The following is an 18,576-nucleotide window of genomic DNA, read 5'->3' on the forward strand; positions in this document are numbered from 1 at the left end:
ATGAATACTGTAACACTTCATTGATTATAGACTTTTTTCTCATTTGTTATTTTATCAGTCTTTTTGTCTAGAGTGTCCTATTTCCATTATGTTTAACCTTTATTCATCCAGTCCCTTTAATGCTCACTCAGTTGTTAATCTCTGCCTTTGGCCTCATCCACAAATTTTTTACTTTGCTTAGTCTACCATATCTCTCTTTTCGGCTCTTAACATATTGTTTGCTGCCTTTTAACTCAGCTTTTTAATAACTGATCGGCTGTTTCCCCAACTGTCAGTTTAATACATCTGTTTTAATATATAATAAAATCTGCAGTATTAATAAAGGATATTTTAAGATCTTCATTATTTAATATATATCTATGTAATTACATACATTGATATTGCAAGTAGTTGCCCATCAACATTTGAATCAGCTTCTCTCACTAAGATGTTCTTATGAAGTTTAAAGAATACAGTAAGAATGAATAGGGATGTATGTCTTTAGCATCTTCAGGCACAAGAAAACGTAATTCTTGTTTGAAAAATAAGAGTTATGACTAAGATATGCAATCTGTTCCTTAATAGAGTCATGGTAACAGCCATATTTCATACACTTGCAAACAACTAAAGTTGTACCTTTTAAGTAAGGAGCGTGATTATTTTTTATGTTTTTATCACATTACTGTTTTCCCACTGGAGGTTTCCTAGCATTAAAGCCATGCTTTGTATGTGACTGTGTTACCTGAAACCAATCAGCAGGATGTGTTCCAAACCCCAGAATTAATACCACTAAATACTGGTGTGCTATAGTGCAAATTAGAAGTTCTAACAGACCTTTTCAGTCCTGTCATGTTATATCCACACTGCCATATGTATGCTGTGGAGGTTAGTGATTACTGTCTAAGGACCTATTATAAATAGTATGATTTTTTTCCTGTCCCTCTTTGAAGTTGTCAGTCCCATAGACAGCACCGCTGTTTCTCTGCATGTCTCTGTCTCTCTGTCTCTGTCTCTCTCTCTCTCCCTCTTGCACTGCCTAAGGACATGCATGCTAAAACAAAAACTACTGCAGAGTGGACACACAGAATGTAACCATGCAACCTTAAACAGGCAGTTAGGAAACTAAGGAAAAAGGTGTCACATTACTTTTTAGAAAGAAGACAATAGAGCAAGTGGATGTAATGCTGACACGCGATCTCAAGCTGCTGAGGGACATTATAGGGGCCACACAGTAGGCTGAATTGCTATCTGCCTGCTTCTTTCTTACTCCTATACTAAATCACATCTCTGGACAGCATATTGGCTTTATGACTGCATACAACATCTTGTAGGGTAGACTGAAAATGAGAAAAAAAGTAAGTACTTTCAAATTTCACATGTAGCAATGTTAGAATACATACTTGTCGCTAGCTGTTTTAGAAACCTCTCATTAAGAGACAGTGATTCAACATTTGCAAATTGTGTGTTGAGTAACAAAGAAGGATAACCTGGTATTGTGTAGGAAAATGTAAGCATAGCTAATCTCTGGTGGCTATCCAGGCTACTGCTTTCTTTCCCTTTGTGACTTGTTGCATTTCACTAGACTTCTTTTCCTCTTAGAACATATGTGAATTGTTTTCACCTAAGATTAATATGAGAATGCAGAGCATATCAGCCTGGATAAATTGTTACTGGTTGGATTTAGAATTAAGAGATCATAACCCATTGTGGGATTCTTTCTTTTAGACAAATGGACAAAAAAGTAACACAAAATAAGTTTAACCATAAAAGATAAACACACATAAACACATTCAGATACATGGGCATGAGCACACCCAACACACACACACACACACACACACACACACACACACACACACACACACACACACACACACTTCCATTGCAGACTATCTTGTCAGAGCTTATTCAACAGATGCTACACATTTGTTTATAAACAACTGAGGTGTGAAAACCTTGCAGGTAGTTATATTCTTTGGGGTTGCAGGGATCACATCCCCCCTTTAAATGATCAGCTTGCAGTTGATTTATCCATCACATTTAAACAGAGTTTAAAACGATTCTCACTGATGATCTGGACCAGCTAGTAATAATCTGGAAAGGTTTTTATTATATGTGGTTATTAGAGAAGTCTGAATTTCATTCAGTGAAATGTAAGGCAGCCTTTCACATCTGTAATTAAGAATGTATGATGTAGGTATGATGATTCATCTCTCCCTACCTTGCATAGTTTATAGCACCTTTCTATATTACTTACTGCCTGTAAATGAACTACATTTCTTCCCCACTACCCTAACTGATTAGTTAATTGTCCATTTCACTTTTATTTTTTTTTTACTTTCGTTTGGTGATTCTGTATCTGTATCTGTAGGGCTATTGACTGTGTGAGGTGTATCTAGCTCTTACTTCACCTACTGACTGACTGATGACTTATTGCTTTTGTAAATAATTCCTATTTGAATTTAGTAATACTCACTGTATTCCACTCTCATGAATACTGCTATGTATTGCTTTCCTGCTGTACACCTCAGTAGATCCTGTTACATTGCATCAATAAATGCTGTATATATATATATATATATATATATATATATATATATATATATATATATATATATATATATGTGTGTGTGTGTGTGTGTGTGTGTGTGTACTGCTGGATGAAGACAGCAATCACCTGTATGTAGTGTGTATCCAGTAGCTACTTCCACCTGAATATTAATCCCTGTAATTCTATGTATCACATTCTATAGATAAGTACTGTATACCTCACTGTGCACATTTTTATGCTATTTTTATTATCTGTATTTTCTAGGTTGATAGGTAAATACTAGACCAGCTGCCCTTGGAGGCCATTTTAAGCCTTGCCAATTTCCTTTGATGCTTGAATTAACCTATCACATTCAGTGTTAGACTGGCCCTGTCCATACCGTGGTTAATAGTTATATATCATCTCTAGTGAGAATAACTGGGATCATACCATAGACAATTTGAGGGAACCGATGCATGGGATAAAGCATTTAGGAGATGCTTCTGTCCATAGTAGGACAGTGGCCGTCCTGGGGTAAATTTTCTATTAGCCATCCATAGATCAAGTTGCACTTGAATATGAACAGAAGATAAGTTTTGTTTTACAAGGATGGGGAGTCTGTTCCAGAGCAGCAGTATCCCCTGCAAGGTAAAATTGTCCCTACAAACCATTCTGTTTATGTTGAAGAAGAGGTTTATATCCCTGGACCAAGTATTAATGGTGCCATCGGACTTGTTCAGGTGCAGTAAGTCCATTAGTAATTGATCAGAGGATGCCTTGTCTGCCTAACACAGGTGACCTCTTATCAGTCTGTAGGGTACTGAATATAGTTACAGAGTCTGAGTTAGTCCTTGTACAACATATTATTTAGGCCTTATATACTTTTAATAAGGGATTTCTGTGGACATTCCAGTTGTTGCATGTGTCTGGACAGTTACATGAAAAAAGGGATATTATACTGAATGACAGGTCTAATTAGTAAACGGGGGCAATGACATCTTTAGATCCAGACACAATCCCTATGTTTATGTACTGCACAATATAAAAGGACTTTCATAGGACAGTAGACACATGTAAAAGTTACTGTCCACATAAGTTCCCAAATCCCAAACAACTGGGCCAGTTCATTGGGGAATATTTACAATGTGCCAGCTCCCCAGGGTAGACAACTTCCCAAAAGATACGATAATGCATTTTTTTTACATTTAGTTTCAGTCTATTATTCTGGTAACAGTTATTTGTTTGGGACAACCATTCCTGCAGAATGGATAAGTCATTTGGGGATTCGGTGACTAATCTTAGCTTAAAGTCATCTGGTATTGGCTTTTACCTCAGAGATGTTGATAGCAAACAGAAAAGTTCCTAGCACTGACCTCTGAGGGACTTCAATGGTGACTGGTTTCTTTGTGTAGGTAGCTTACCCTGTTTTGATCTCTTGTATCCTCTCTGTGAGCCAGCTGCAACTCCAGTGGATGAAATCCAGATTTATGCCCAGTTTATTTAGCGTTTCTACTATGCCTGAGTGGGGGATTCTGTCAAAAGCATGTCCAGGTCAAAGTATATGGTGTTTTCAGTTTTTCCTTCATCCTTTACTCTGATGACCTTTTCAAAAAAGTCCACCAGGTTGAGTAAGCATGACCCACCCTTGACACAGGTCCAGTGTTTGGAAGTTCCTTATGCACTTGTTGATGAGTTCTATGACAAGTCTTTCCATGCTTTGCATATGAGGCTGGTCAGACTTATGGATCTCTAATTGCTTGTGTCTGTGGAAGGGGAATGACTGTAGCTGTTCTTCATTCATTTGGTACAAAAGCTCTATGGACACTCAGGTTGAACATGTTAGTGAGGTAGCTAAATCATGCTTCATGCTATTTAAAATGCATCCAGGATATTGTCAGGACCCATCTATGGAGTATTTTTAGCTTTTCATAGCACTTTTAGGACTTGGTTTTGTATGATATATGGAGGATAGTTAAATTCAGGTATATTTGGTGGGATAGATGGAGGGGTGACTGGGGTAAAGTCTGAGCTGAATTTATCAGTGAAAATGTTTACTATATCTTCATCTTCAGTGTGGGTAACATTATTCACAATCAGTTTGTACCATTACTGCACTGTGCTTCTGAGATTGCAAATATAACTAAAAATGCCTTATGATTCCTTTTGTCTTTGGTTGAACAGCTATTTAGTCTCAAATTTGGCTTTGGTGGATTTAGATAAGCTTCTGACTTGTTTGTCTATTCCAGGGATGACAGCATTACTCTTCCTACATTTTATCAAAATTCTCTTGCTTTTATTATAACGTTTGTTGATATTTTGACTCCACAATGGAGGTTTGCTTCTCAGATTTTTCTTGTGCTTGTTCCTACAAGGTACAGCTGCATCTCTGCTGCTGTTTACATATTGGTATTGAGACATTCTGCACATTTCTGCATATTCACTGGAGTTAATTAGGTCTGGTAGAGATTTGAAGCTTACCAGTGTATCACTTAGGAATAGCTAGTTTGTCTAAGAGAAATAAATAAGCATACATTGGGTGGAATGTCGCTGGTTTTAATTTTATTTTGAAGGAGACAGCTTTATGTCCAGATCTACAAATGACAATGATATGCAAGGGATGGTGCAAGTAGCCCCATAATACTAAGGACAAGATTCAAGATGTTGTTCCCCCTAGTGGGTACTCTGAGTAATTATTCCAAGCCATTTGTATTGTAAAAGCAAAATGAAAACTCCAGCAAAGCTAGAACTTCCAATAAGTGACTTCCCAAACCTCTTGTGTCAGAGGCACATGGGATATATGCAAATGATCCTTATGAACATCAGGTGTTTCAGCTAATTGGCAATTCTGAATGCCCATGACTTGTTTCGTCATTTTAATGGACAATTTTATGCCAATAATGCCAAACCCCACTAGCTGTGGATATGCATATTTCTGCCTTGTTATGACCTCATCGGCACAGCACAAGCAGAGTGTTTGAGAATTGCCAATTAATTGAAACACCTGATGTTCATAAGGATCATTTGCATATATCCCATGTGCCTCTGACACAAGAGGTTTGGGAGGTCACTTATTGGAAGTTCTAGCTTTGCTGGAGTTTTCGTTTTGTTTTTACTGATTGCTTTTTCAGTGACCTTCTCACTCATTGTTTTAGTTTGTTTTTTTTGGGATATTTTTGCAGTGACCTTAATGAGAATGGACATCAGCTGGGTATAACAGCACTGTGTTTCTAATACTTAGTCAAACACTCTGCTTGTGCTGTGCTGTTGAGGTCATAACAAGGCTGAGATATGCATATTCACAGCTAGTGGGGTTTGTTTCTATTGGCCTGAAATTGTCCATTAAAATAACAAAACAAGTCATGGGCATGCAGAATTGCTGATTAGCTGAAATACCTGATGTTCATATGGATCATTTGCATATATCCCATGTGCCTCTGACACAACAGGTTTGGGAGGTCACTTATTGGAAGTTTTAGCTTTGCTGGAGTTTTCATTTTGTTTTTACTGATTGGTTTTTCAGTGACCTTCTCGCTCATTGTTTAAGTTTTTTGTTTGGGATATTTTTGCAGTAAGCCATTTGTATTGACAAAGTATAGGAATCTCTATGCTTGTGCACTAGTGGTGGTGTGGGTTTCCATTCTCTGGTTAGACTGTTTAGATCACCTAGGAAATTGTGGGAGTTTAATACCAAATGATTGCAGTTCCTGTAGATAGGAGCTGTGGCTTACTTGAGTCATAGAGAGAGTTCTATAGCTAGCTAATATATGGTACGGGACCTTACTGATAGTTATTTAAACACTGAGAATATGTAGTGCATCATGCTGCCTTACCAGTCTTGATGTGACTCTCTTCTGGATGAAATTTGAAACCCCCCAGCCTTTTTTTCTATCTGCACAGTAGCTGGTCTAAATGTCTGGAAGGTGTAATAGCCCTGCACAGCTGGAGTGCTCACTGCCATTTAACCAGGTCTCATTTACTACATATATGTTTATGTTCTCCAGGGTATGGGTAGCTTGTAAAGAGTGGAGTTTCTTGTTTACGCTCTCATCAATACCTTCATATTTTTCTTTACTTGCTACATTAGTTGGTAGGCATATCAGACTGGCATTTCCTAAAAAGGCTCTATGAGTGTGGGCAATGTATTTGCCAATAATCCAAACGCTAGTAGAGACAGATGCAGACCCTCTGTGGTCTGTCCATCATTTCCTCCCCGGCTGGTAAATATGGGACACCCTACAGATGACACCAAAAGCTAAGAAAATTATTGAAGTCAATTATTATTTGCTCATATTGTAGCATCATCTTTGGAGGAGAGAATGCTGCTCATTGAAAGTCACATGTTTAATTGGCAGAATGTTTTTTCCAGGGATTCCTCTGTAAATGGACAATACTTAGAGGGGCTACTCCTGTCAGCATATGGTAAATAACTGAATAAAAATAAATAAATAACACTCCTTGTCAGGCATTCAAGAGTACTGATAGTAATGTATAATTAGTTACTGTAAGTTTACTCCCTTACATTTGGAATGCTATTGTTAGCTTTCATTGCTTGTTACACCCTAGCCTGTCAAATTCCTCTACACATATGGGATACATTTAGAAGCAACCAGGAAACAATAGTCTGATTAAGATAGCTGATAGTCAAACTGTATGCTAGGGACACTGTTTTTTTTTCATTTTCTGTTTCTTGACTGGGGAGAAGCACTGACCATGATGGACCATTTTCAGGCTCAGCCTGAAAACAAAAAAAGTGTAATACAAAGTAGAACAGGTATATACAGGTAAAAATGCACAAAAACTGTACAGTCAAAGAAGGCAAGGTATCAGTGTAATAGAGGCTGGAGACATCAACTCAGTTTAAAACAATGATACAGACATTTGAGTGAAGCATTCTGAGAGATAGTGGATTATCAGAAGCATTTTGATGAAAATTGCAGGAAAGAGGGTCTATACAGATCTATATATAATGAAAGAATATAAGCCTTTGGAGAGGCAGTGAGGAGATGATCTATATGGGTAGACTGGATCAGCAATGATGAGGAGGTAAGGTAGTGAAGTGAGGGAGAGGAATTTTCCAAAGCTATTTGCTAATGCTTGCATTGCTTTCATATATTTGAAAGATTTGTGTGTGAAGAGTGGAAGTCCTTATTATAGTTGAGCCAGGAGGAGTCCCTTTCAAATAGTGGCTCCACCTGTGGGTTTGAGTAACTGGGAGAATTTCCATGCAGAACAGTAGGGATTTTATGTTAGATTTTGTTTTGGTGATATCTGTGTGGACGTCTAATCTCTGATCTAGGCAACCCTTGGTTATTTCAAGTTGGAGGTTGTTTCTAATGTTTTTTGGAGTTACACTGGAAAGTCCATTCTCCAGGAATGATTTCTTTTTTTTTGTTAGTGCTGAGGAGAAGTTTATTTCTAGTAAACCGACAAAAGGATAGGTGGCTAAGGCTCTCTTGCTAGTATTTTTTGGTGGATTGGTATTTTACCTAGACTGAAGAGGATTAAATTAGGCCTAAAGCCTTTTCAACTGTCGTAGTGGAGGATTTTATTTATTTATTTTTATTTTTATTTAACATTTGTTGACCAGGATAGTCCGACTAGATTCAACAGAGCCTGTTTTCAGTGGAGGCCCGGGGAGAAATGCTCCAGATGCATGTTTTTTGGAATGTGGGAGGAAACCGGAGTACCCGGAGGAAACCCACGCGAACACAGGGAGAACATGTAAACTCCACACTGACAAGTGCTAACTTCCATATGTCTGGCACTGTATTAGTGGAGAGCCAGGGGATATATAGGTGATGTAGGGGGGTCCCTATTGAAATGATGGCACTCAAAATGCTGAGTGTTGAAAAGCTGAAAAAAAACTGAAAACCCGAAGAAGAACATTTGTTGGAGTTATGCCTGCTGATGCACTTAGCAAGGCTGCTGAATTGCTTAAGTCTGTGGAGTAATTTTTGCTAAGTATTCTGTGGAAAGTTTGCTTTGTACCATCTATTAGCCTTTTTAGCCAGTTTCCTAAAGTTGATGAAATGCTTCTTATTTTTAGAGTGGGTTATTGTTTCCAGAAATACCATGCTTTGTTTTTCAATTTGTAAAGTGCTTTAACTACTTTTCTGTTTATCTATCAGAGGGTGTTGACTTTAAACAGGTGTGTGATTTTGGGGAAAGACTGTTTTGGAGGGAAAGATGGATGTTAGTGAGTGAGATGGATAGAGTGCTGGCATTAGTGAGTTGTGGAAGGTGAGTCCAGCTTGTGCAATTTAGTTTGTTGTTAAGGGCAGTGATGTCTTCTTGTGATTTATGAGTACTGGAGAAGGTTTGGGTGACTTGTAGATAAAGCTGTAAAGTATTTGGGTCCAAGTATTTAAATCCATAAACCTCAAATATTAATAAACCTTAAGCCTCATTTCCTAACCTTAGCCTTCTGTGCTATACTGCTTAACATTATGTCATTATGTCTTTATTGCTAAATATTACATTGCTATTTTTATGGTATTGTGCTATTATTATATTATCAAAAGATTAAACTCAGCAGATGCAAATGTCACAGCATTTAAAGTCCTCAGATGTACAAACTGACTACTATTGTATGATAATGTCTCAAAATTCAAGTATAACTCTTAGGCCCAACAGGTTGACAAATCTAGTAGTTAACACAAATAAATTCTATGTTAGCCTAGAAAACTGTATCAACATGTCAGTCCCTACCACAAACAAACAAAATGGAATGAATACAAACAAGGCTGCCTGGTGGTCCACATGCATAAATAAACATTGCAATACAAGGAAAAAAGCTCATTACAATATAAAACAAAACTAGATACTCATAAATCAAGGTCAACAGAAAAAGGTTATCCAAGATACTGAAAAATGACATCAGGAAAACAAAGGATTCTCATGAACACATACCGTTATCCATTGAATAGCACATAATATGTGTTGTTGGCTCCACTCTTACAATTATCCAGCCTTAGCTTCACCAGCTTTATTCCCAAAGTTTTTGGGTCTATATTATAAGATTGATGGCTGGAAACATCGAACAACATATGGTCGACACCATATGGTCGATGTCTTCAAATGTCGACCTTATAAAAAGACAAATAAAAAAATAAAAGAAAAAAAGTACCCTAATGGGTTTAAGCAGGGGTCAAGCACTCCTGCACCCCTACACCCCCCGCTACTTAAATATACCAACTCCGAGACCACACTACATTGCAGTAAATGGAAATCTCCCCTTACGGAGATTTCCATTTACACACTCGAGATTCTGAGTGTTCGATATTCTTGTGTCGACAATGTCAGATTCGACATTGTCGGCTTTCGAGAATATAATATAGACCCAAGTTTTTCACACAGCAGTTGCGATGTCACTTCACAAGGGAGGCCCCACCACAGATCCTGAAAATTACAAATCCATCAGCCTGATGAACCTCATCTGTAAGGTCATGGAAAATATGGCAAACTACAATATCAAAAATGTTATAAGACTTGTCCCCCAGCAGTTTGGCTTTGTTAAAGGTGGACCTTGCCTATTGAATCTGGTGATTTTTTTTCTGTGAGGGTAATGCAAGCCAATGACAGTGTTCAGGCTATTCATATAGCATACCTAGACTTCACTGATACATTTCATACCATACCACATGCCAGCATTATCAACAAGCTAAATGTATTCCAAATTGATCCCTGTTTATTTAGATAACTAATTGGCTGAGAAACAGAACACACACTGTGAGAGTGGCAGGTGTATCCTCAGAAACCCCAAAAGTAACCAGTGGGGTTCCACAGGTATCTGGGCTAGAACCTCTGATATTCAGCATAGACTAGTTTACAGGTGATTATAAACTGGGTTTTATAATTAAAGTAGCATCAAGACCTTTTCCTCAGTTTGGTACATGGGACTGGGGGCATCACATCCACAGTGACCATCACCTAGAACCAATGTTCTCACTGCTGGGTGGCTCTGCTTCTGATATGCACAAGCTGCAAATTGAATTTAAACACGTAAATAGCTGGTGCTCGGAAAATGGGCTAAAACTAATTGTTAAAAATGCCATATTGCTACATCTACCAAGCAAATCCTCCACTAAGCGTACAGTATAGAAAACACCCTACACCAAAATGAAGATATTATGGGAGACCTTGGAACATGGGTAGATAACTCCGTTTCCTTTTATCTTTATGTTGCAACAGTAGTCAGGAAATCCTTTTATCTGCACAGCTGATCACAAAGGGTATTTCTAGATCCAAAGAAGTCCGTACCCCTCTATATTCTGCACCCATCAAGCTCATCATTGAATAAAATGCTCCCTTTGAGGTGTATCTGACCAAACAGGTTAAGCAGCTCAAAGGTTACTTTCAAAAAATATCATGGGTCTAAAGGACCTAGGTATTCTGTGGAGAGTTTTACCATGAGGGGCTGGAGATCTTTTCCTGGTATTCATTGTCCCATAGACTCCTTTGGGTGTGATCTGTACCTTACCTTCCAAGTCATTTGAGATCTGGAAATCCAAGGTCTCTGTTTTTCCTACAAAATCAAGTAGTCTAGTAAATTCTAAAACCAGAGATATGAACCTGCTTCAGCAAATAAATAAATCACAGTGGAGAGACAGATATGACATACAATAACTGTCCCTTCTCTAGAATAAGCTTCCTCTCCAGGTCAAGCAGTATGGCACACTGTCTTCCTTTAGGAAGGAATTAGACAACTGGCTAGGAACTCTTAAATTCACCCCCCAGTATGGCTGGCCTATCGCTTCTTCAAAATGGAAGTACGGTCGAATGATGGGTACAGGCAAGACATAACTAACCACAGGGCCCAGCTGCACTATATATTCTATGATTCTATGACAGCTTGATTCATCTGTGATTTATCTTGTTCCTTATGTATTCACACTCCTGAGATTCATTTTGCATCAGGTAGTTATCACTGACTACATTTGGCAATTTAGTGTGGATGATTAAAACTAGAATGTGCAAAAGAACTTTGTTTTACATTTAAGCTCCTCAGGCTCCATTTCTATGCAATGTGATTCATAGTCATCACTGAAAAGTGACACTTATGCCAAGGTGGCTTACCTAGTGAGAAAATAAATAAAACAAAATTTATACCTAGCATGATGCAAATTTTCTATAGCTGCCTTTTTTATGCCACCTTCTTGGCCATAGTCATATAGGAAAGGGATGTTTATGGCCTTCACATCTATCCAGTAAATAAATAAATACAAATATAAACAGATCCTGTGTGGCTGTAGTACATACCTTAATCATACCATGTCACCTCTGACTGGTATTTACTATCTTTCATATGAAGTATTCATACTGGATGTAAGTGACTCAAGTTAACTCAAACATAGGAAACAAGACAAATTTGGCATGCATATACTTGCTTCATAATCATTTCTGTATTCTATGTTAAGAGTTAGTCATTACCAGTGTTGAAAGCATATGAGAATATCAAATAGGTTCATAGGTTCATAGGTGTGTACTAGGCTAATGGCCCTGGAGCCTTTACAAGCCTAGCCCATAGGATTACCCTGGCATTTTGTCACTCGACCTTAGTTCCCAGTGTCTCTGTCATGTAAAGCCCTTGGAGTGATCTCTGGGGTGAATTTTCTATTTCCCATCCACTCATCAAAATTTCTCTTGAAGAGGGCCAGTGTGGTGCTCTGCTTGACATATATGGGAAGTCTATTCCATATAATGGGCAGTCTCTGGATTATGAACCTGTCCCTCCAGCATGTTCTGTTGATTGTGGTAATGAGGTTGAGGTCTCTGGAGAATGTGGTGCGAAGGGATTGGAATTTCTTTAGATGTAACATTTCTAACAGAGCTGGGTCAGGTATGGCTTTGTAAGATAAGCAGAGATCGCCTCTAAGTAGGTGATATGAGACAGACAATAGTTGAAGTTTTTTTGAGTCTGTCCATATAGGACAAATATTTAAGGTCTAGTATCCTATTTGTGAGGTATTTTTGCAGCCTCTTCAGTTGTTGCAGGTGTTTAGTGAGGTACATGCCAAATGGGGCATTGTACTCAATTATTGGCCTAATGAGGGAAGAGTAGAGGGAGACAATGATCCTTTTCTTCCTGGATGCAAACCCCTTAGTAATGAGATGTGCCAAATAGAAGAACTTTCTGACCACAGTGGCAATGTGGTGGTCAAAAGAGAGGTTGCTGTCAACATGTGTTCCCAGATCTTTTATAACACCTTCTGTGTTCAGTGGACTACCATTGATGTGGTAATTCATGGGAACTGGGTTATTCCCAAAGGGGATGATGACACATTTTTTGGCATTGAGCTTAAGTCCATGGTTTTGACACCAGTCGTTGGTCTCAGTGAGGCCTTTCTGTAGGATGTCAACATCACTTGGGGAGTTAATAATAGCTCCCAACTTGCAGTTGTCTGTGAACTTTGTCAGCCAGAGTCCCTTCGTGTTGGCCTGGACTTCAGAGAAGTAGATACCAAACAGGAGAGGACCCAGGACTGAACCATGTGGGACTCCACTCGTGACTGGTCAGCAGTCTGACTTGGAGTCAGCTACTTTCACACTGTGGGTTCTACCTGTGAGCCAGTTTGTAACCCACCTAGTGATATAGGGGCTGATGCCTAACTTAGTTAGTTTTTCTATGATTCCTGAGTGGGGAATGGTATCAAAGGTCTTGGCTAGATCAAGGTAGGCTGTATGAACTACCTTGCCTTCATCCACAGCTCTGGTGACTGACTCAAAGACGTTGACCAAGTTGAGCAGGCGTGACCTACCCTTCACAAAACCAAACTGTGTGGGATCCAGAGTTTGGAGATTCCCTATATCCTTGTTTATTAGGTCCATGATGATGTGTTCCATAGCTTTGCATATCAGACTTGTCAGGCTAATGGGGCAATAGTTCCCAGGGTCTGTAGTTGCTCCTCCTTTGTGGAGAAGGATGACTGCAGCAGTGCACCATTTGGGAGGAGAAAGCCTGAGGTGACACTGTGATTGAACAGGGCACACAGGTGAAGTGCCAGTTCACCCTATAGTTCATGTAGAACACAGCCAGGAATATTGTCAGGTCCCATAGAAGCTGTATTCTTGGCCTTGGACAATGCTGTTTTAACCTGTGCAACAGTAATACAGGGTGCCTGGCAATCTACTGGTATTGTAACTGGTCCTTTGTGGGGGGAGAGAGAGATAAAGTTGGCACTGAATCTGTCGGCCAGTATAGTGGCAATATCTGTTGGCTTGGTATAGGAGGTACCACTGTGCAGTAGCTCAAAGCTAATCTGGGTACTGCCGTGGAGATTCTTTACATAACTATAGAAGGCCTTGTGGTTGTCTTTACTATTTGCTGCAATTCTGTTTTCATAGCTAGCTTTAGAGGATTTGATGAGGGATCTCAACTTTTTGTTGAGGCTGATAAGGGAGTTTTTCCAATCTTGGGACTTCACCTTATACTGCATTAGTTTCCTCCTTCTGTTGTAGAGTTTGTTTATGGCAGGGGACCACCAGATTTGCTTCCTTTTTTTGGAGGAGAGCGTCTTGGTTCTATTGAGTATAGTGAGATCCATGAATTTGTGTACGTGTTCATACAGTGCATTGGTGTATGATTCAGTGGTCATGCAACTATTCTCCATTTGCATTGGTGCCGTGAAATTAGCCACCTCTGTTTTTAGGAGCCCAAAGTTAGATTTGACAAAGTTTTTCATGGTGGTTACCTTTGTGGGGGGGGGGGGGGATTTCCAAGGTGATTAGTTTGTGGTCGGATCTAACCAGGGAGGAGTTGACTACTGATGTAGAGCAACGGTTGCCCATGTTAGTAATGACCAGGTCAAGGATATTGCTACCTCTAGTGGGGGTAAGAACGAGCTGGTCCAGGGCATTAGAATTAATGAATTTCAGGAAACGTTGGGCAAGTGTATTGGTACATGAGTAGTTTTCCCAGTTAATGGAGGGGTAGTTGAAGTTGCCCAGTATGAGAGTGTTAGGTTGGACCCTAATATTTTCCAGGGTGCTTAAGAACGTGGAGTGTGAGTCTTGGGAAATGGTTGGGGACCTATAGCAGGCTATGACCTGAATTGCCATCTTACCAAATGTTAGCTGCACCTGAAGTATCTCAGATGCATTATGTTGGGCTATCAGTCTGGAGGTGTGTGCATCCTTTATGAGTATGGAAACACCACCACCTTTGGAGCTTCGGTCCAAGTTCTGGGGCCGAAAGGTGTGGAGTGAGTTATAGCCTGGTAGTGCAGGGGTGCTTTCTGCTGACCTGAACCAGGTCTTTGATTGCTTTGCTGTTTCCAGTGTGTAACCATGGCCTTCTTTGTCTCCTCAATGGCTGCTTTAAATTCTGCAGTTTACATAGTCTAGTCCTTGGAGGTATTCATATAAAATTCACTGCAGAGGCATACTATATGGCAATTTCCTATTCTCCCTTCCTCTATATAGTGGACTACAAAAGGCAATTTGTGTGCAAGTTCCATGGAAATGCTTAAGTTCTTGGCTTACATTATCATCATCATCATCTTTTGGTTATTCCCATTAGGGATCGCCACAGCAGATCATCTGTTTCCATTTCTTCCTGTCTTCTGCATCTTGCTCTGTCAGATTAACCACCTGCATGTCCTCTCTCACCACATCCATAAACCTTATCTTAGGCCTTCCTCTTTTCCTGTTACCTGGTAGCTTCATCCTTAGCATCTTTTTTCCAATATGCTCAGCATCCCTCCTCAGCACATGTCCAAACCAACATAATCTTGCCTCTCTGGCTTTGTCTCCAATCCTTCCAACCTGGGCTGACCCTCTAATATTTATTTTTTTGTATTGTAAAGTTTTCCTTATCCAGATTTCTTTGCTGGTATTTCACTTCAAATATCGTTGGTGCTGCCCTTTTTGTATTGGTTAGTTTTGCTTTCTCCTTTGCATAAATATTACACAATATTAATTCTCTTTTTCTTTCCTATGCCCATATTTCTTCTTCAGGTGTCTCCTGATCTTCCTGCTTCTCCTTACTTTGTGGACTCGCTCCATCTTGCTGTGATGTAACCTGTGTTAAACCTTCTACACCAAATCCTTCATTTTGCAGGCACTCCATAAGTTCACGTTCTATTTTTTAACTTCTACTTTACTAATCTTCTTTTCTACATTCCCTCTTTGTGATATTATTTTTTTATTGTGAAATTGTCCATATCTGGATGCCTTTGCCTGCATTTCTCTTCGAATATCTTTGGGGCTGCTTTCTTTATAGTGATTAATTTGTTTTTCTCCTTTGCATAAAATTTACACTATTTAAAATCTCTCTTTCTTTCCCATGTCCATATTTCTTTTTTATACTTTTCAAAAATCTCTAGGTTTTGCTGTTTATATTTTCACAGTTCCTCAGACGCTTCTTTTTCCAAACAGATCAATGTTTTTTGATCTATACACTGCTTTTCACAAATCTGTTGTATTCATGAATACAAATTTTTATTTGAAGCTTCTGACAGTTTTTCTCATGGAAGTGTTTTTCTTTCCTCTAATTTCTCTCGTTTTGTATCTCTTGTGTCTGGAAATTCTGGTCTTTTTGCATAATTGTAACAATACATAAGTTCTTTCTTATCCTCAATAGTCCACTTTATCATCTTTATGACTCTTCTTTGGCCTACCAGTTTTTGTGATTTTTGTGGACTACTACTTCATTCTACAACAGGGAGGCCATCCTCCCCCTGGGCCTGGCCTGGCCCCATTGTAGGAATGTTTTCGTATTTTGAGGATTATGCACTGTCATCTTTTCCAGTCCTGGGACCAGTGTGCCTACCAGGATTGGGCACTTTTTTACCATGGGTCTTGCACACCCAGCTATCTTTTTAAATTTTTAACCTACGTCTGTCCATGATATATGCACAGTGTCACTTTAGTGAGATTTTGTGAAAAACAGAGTCCACCTCATGAAAGTACTCACCAAGACTTGAGGATGAATTCAATTTCAGCACTACTACTCTCCCTTGCTTTCTAACTTTTCATCTTTCCATTCAGACCCTTTATAGAATCAATGGATTCCTTACAAATACTGCAAGAAAAAACTCTAGTCACCACCTTTTTACTGCTGACTCTCTTATATGTCGCTGCTATCCTAACAAACATAAATAATACTCAAAAGAAGGAAAGTTGCGTCCTGCTACAATACAATAGCTAAATTTGTCACCAATCCCCCTCATAGCACCTACCGTTTACCTCAAAGGAATTAAACTGGCATGAACAGCACAACTGTCTTAACATAATTCACAGCTGACTACAGCACTCAAACTCATTCATTATCCAGAAAAATGCCTTGCACTACAAGATTTATTACTACCCTGCTGTGCTGCAAGGGACCTCCGTTCTAGTTCATAGGTTCATAGGTTCATAGGTTGGTACTAGGCTATCAGCCCTAGGGCCTATACAAGCCTAGCCATAACAATTCTCTGGCTATTTCTTCCCACACTATTTACTTCCCTGGACCCCTGTCTAGCAGGGCGACTGATGTGATCCCCGGGGTGAATTTCCTTTCTCCCATCCAATCGTCAAGGTTCCTTTTGAAGAGGATCAAAGAGGCACTCTGCTTGACATGTATGGGCAATCTATTCCAGAGTCTGGGGAGTCTCTGGGTCAGGAACCTATCCCTCCAGCATGTTTTGTTTATTGTGATGACAATGTTTAGATCCCTGGAATGTGTGGCTCTGAGGGATTGGGATTTCTTTAAGTGTAGCATGTCCAACAGCTCTGGGTTTGACGTGGCCTTGTATGTTAAGCAAAGATTGCCTCTGAGTAGACGATATGCGACAGAGTATAGCTGAAGTTTATTAAGGCGGTCAGCGTAGGCCATCTGCTTTAGGCCTGTGATTCTTTTAGTGAGGTATTTCTGTGGCCTTTCCAGTTGTTGCAGATGTCTTGAGAGGTACATACCAAACGGGGCATTGTATTCTATAATGGGTCTAATGAGGGATGAGTACAGTGGGACAATGACCTCCTTTTTTCTGGATGAAAAGCCCTTAGTGATGAGGTGTGCCACATAGAAGGATTTCCTGACTGTTGTGGCAATGTGGTTATCGAAGATGAGACCACTGTCCACCTGTGTCCCTAAGTCTCTTATCAAACTTTTGGTGTTTAGTGTACTGCCACCTATATGGTAATTCACGGATACATGTTTTTTCCCAAAGGGGATAACTATACATTTCTTGGCATTGAGCTTGAGCCCATGGCTCTGGCACCAAGCATCTGTTTTTGTAAGGCCCTTTTGTAGAATATCCACATCATTTGGGGATTCAATAATGGCTGCCAGTTTGCAGTCATCTGCAAACTTTGTTATCCAGAGTCCCTTAGTGTTGGCCTGTACTTCAGAGAAGTAGATGCCAAACAAGAGCGGTCCCAGGACTGAACCCTGAGGTACTCCACTTGTCACTTGTCTGGAGCTGGATTTGCAGTCAGCTACTTTTACAGTGTGGGTTCTATCAGTAAGCCAGTTAGCAACCCATTGGGTGACGTAGGGATTAATGCCCAGCTTAGTAAGTTTATCTATGATTCCAGAGTGGGGGATGGTGTCAAAGGCCTTGGCAAGGTCTAGATAGGCTGTGTGGACCACCTTACCCTTGTCCATGGCTCTGGAGACTGATTTGAAGAAGTCAATCAAGTTCAGGAGACAAGATCGGCCCTTCACAAACCCAAACTGGGTGGGGTCCAGTGTTTGAAGGTTGCCAATGTCTTTGTTTATAAGTTCCATGATAATACGCTCCATGGCCTTGCAGATAAGGCTTGTCAGACTGATGGGACGGTAGTTTCCGGGATCCAAGATGGATCCCCCCTTGTGGAGTGGGATAACTGTAGCTGTGCGCCACTCAGTGGGCACGAAACCTGAGGTGAGGCTATGATTAAACATGACACTTAAGTGAGGTGCCAGTTCATATTGTAGTTCATGTAGTACACAGCCCGGGATGTCATCTGGTCCCATGGATGCTATATTCTTAGCTTTAGAGAGTGCGTTTTTTTACCTGTGTGGCCGTTATTACCGGAATTTGGCAATCTTCCAGTACTGAGATGGGTTGGCACTGAATCGATCTGAATCGATCTGCCAGGATATT

The 18,576-nt window shown here is 39.7% G+C and overlaps 1 protein-coding gene across 1 annotated transcript in view; it reads left to right on the forward strand.

The window, feature by feature from the left end:
• The first annotated feature begins 1,105 nt into the window (after positions 1–1,105).
• Positions 1,106–18,576, forward strand: part of LOC122815596 (serine/threonine-protein kinase 33-like) — a 1,042,607-nt gene continuing 1,025,136 nt past the window's right edge. Inside the window, exon 1 of the mRNA XM_044088227.1 lies at positions 1,106–1,334. The gene's annotated coding sequence lies outside the window, so the exon portion shown is untranslated. The remainder of the gene's footprint in view (positions 1,335–18,576) is intronic.

This window comes from Protopterus annectens, chromosome 11.part0 (assembly GCF_019279795.1).
Source record: "Protopterus annectens isolate FY-2018-M chromosome 11.part0, PAN1.0, whole genome shotgun sequence".
In the NCBI taxonomy this organism is placed as follows: Eukaryota; Metazoa; Chordata; order Ceratodontiformes; family Protopteridae; genus Protopterus; species Protopterus annectens.